This window comes from Oncorhynchus nerka, linkage group LG28, assembly GCF_034236695.1.
Source record: "Oncorhynchus nerka isolate Pitt River linkage group LG28, Oner_Uvic_2.0, whole genome shotgun sequence".
NCBI lineage: Eukaryota > Metazoa > Chordata > Actinopteri > Salmoniformes > Salmonidae > Oncorhynchus > Oncorhynchus nerka.
The window spans coordinates 50585031-50587756 of NC_088423.1; positions in this window are offsets into that span (position 1 = coordinate 50585031).

Sequence of the window (2726 nt, forward strand, 5' to 3'; positions counted from 1 at the left end):
CAGACAGTAGTCAATTAAGGTCACAGTTATGAAACCTTAGGACACTAAAGAGGCCTTTCTACTGACTCTGAAAAACACCAAAAGAAAGATGCCCAGGATCCCTGCTCATCTGTGTGAATGTGCCTTAGGCATGCTGCAAGGAGGCATGAGGATTGCAGATGCGGCCAGGGCAATAAATTGTAATGTCTGTACTGTAAGACGCCTAAGACAGCGCTACCGGGAGACAGGATGGACAGCTGATCGTCCTCGCAGTGGCAGACCACGTGTAACAACACCTGCACAGGATCGGTACATCCGAACATCACACCTGCGGGACAGGTACAGGATGGCAACAACAACTGCCTGAGTTACACCAGAAACGCACAATCCCTCCATCAGTGCTCAGACTGTCCGCAATAGGCTGAGAGAGGCTGGACTGAGGGCTTGTAGGCCTGTTCTAAGGCAGGTCCTCACCAGACATCACCCGCAACAACGTTGCCTATGGGCACAAACCCACCGTCGCTGACCAGACAGGGCTGGCAAAAAGCTCTTCACTGACAAATCGCGTTTTTTTCTCACCAGGGGTGGTGGTCGGATTTGCGTATATTGCCGAAGGAATGAGCGTTACACCTAGGCCTGTACTCTGGAGCGGGATCGATTTGGAGGTGGAGGGTCTGTCATGGTCTGGGGCGGTGTGTCACAGCATGTCATGGTCTGGGGCGGTGTGTCACAGAGACTGCAGGCAATCTCAACACTGTGCATTACAGGGAAGACATCCTCCTCCCTCATGTGGTACCCTTCCTGCAGGCTCATCCTGACATGACCCTCCAGCATGACAATGCCACCAGCCATACTGCTCCTTCTGTGCGTGATTTCCTGCAAGACAGAAATGTCAGTGTTCTGCCATGGCCAGCGAAGAGCCCGGATCTCAATCCCATTGAGCACGTCTGGGACCTGTTGGATCAGAGGGTGAGGGCAAGGGCCATTCCCCCCAGAAATGTCCAGGAACTTGCAGGTGCCTTGGTGGAAGAGTGTGGTAATTTCTCACAGCAAGAACTGGCAAATTTGGTGAAGTCCATGAGGAGGAGATGCACTGCAGTACTTAATGCAGCTGGTGGCCACACCAGATACTGACTGTTACTTTTGATTTTGACCCCCCCTTTGTTCAGGGACACGTTATTCCATTTCTGTTAGTCACATTTCTGTGGAACTTGTTCAGTTTATGTCTCAGTTGTTGAATCTAGTTATGCTCATACAAATATTTACACATGTTGAGTTTGCTGAAAATAAACGCAGTTGACAGTGAGAGGACGTTTATTTATTTTTTGTTTACATACACATACACATACAAACATCCCTCATAAACTTCAGGACTCCTTACCCTTTTCCATGAGAAAATAATATAATTTATAAAGCTTTCCAGTACCATAATTAAGCCCTTTGGTCTATGTCTTACTCCATGGTCATTGTCTGAAAATCTAGGCAACTAACTGAGTGAGTATGGCGATATGCAGCACTGCAGAGTGATTTTGCCCTTACAATGCTTTTCATTCTCGATACTGTGTGTACTGCATTAATATAATTGATTATTTAGAGTAATTCAGTGTCTCTTCCCTTTTCCCTGTGACAGGGTGATAGGGGAAATCATTAATATAGCATTAAGCAAGAATCTGTGAACTCCTAACTGCCCAGGGACACAGCACAGCACACTGTTGGCAGTTGGCTGCTGCATTTACACTTCACCCAAAGGTTGAAATGGCTTCACTCACTGTCATTACATTTCCATCCCCTATTAACTATTGATTATCACCAACAGCATTTTAGACCAGAATGGAAATAATACACTATTTGGACATGAGAAACATTGTTGAATATTGAGTTGATGTTTTGGGTTAAGCCAAGTTCATCTAAATGTTTTATTATTTAAAACAGTTTTCCCACTTTTTGTAGCTTAAAGGTACAGTGTATCATTTGACAGAAAGCAATATTATTTCATAGGAAACTAGGGTTTTAGACTAGGGTATTGACAGACGGAAGATTTGTGATGTGATTTATGACCAACCACAAAAACAAGATTGAACAACTGATGCAATAAATAGCACACAACAGTCATACAAACATATCGATCAACAGAGATTTCACCAGCGAGACTACAGAGTACTCTATCAAGGTTTGCATATCTAAACATGCTCCAGACTTAACTATAACTGCATTAGACTTTGTATGGTATGATCAGGATAACTATTATGACAAACTCTATCCGGGTTATAACAGTCTTGTAAACTCCATATCCTGAATGCTGTCATGCAACTCTGTACAATTTCCCCCATAGGAATACTAGATATAAATAGTGTTAGTTCCTAGAAAAAGGTTATTTTGACAAAAAATAACATAGACTTTAGTGTACAATAAATGATTGAAAAAGAATCTAGCAAAGTGGAAAGGTATTTGTGGACTCAATTACCATACCATATCTGAATTATGTCTCACTCTTCATGTGAATGAGAAAGATATACTGTACAGAGGGTATCATAGATATTCCCCTCCCTTGGATTTCTTCACATTTTATTGTGTTACAAAGTGGGACTAAAATAGGTTTAATTAGACGTTTTTTGTCAATGATCTCAGTAATGTCAAAGTGGGGAAAAAAAATCTACAATTTTTGAAGTATTAATTAATTAATGAAGTATTCACCCCCCCCCCCCCCCCCACACCCCCACCCCCCACCCTGTAATTTCAGCTGTGAG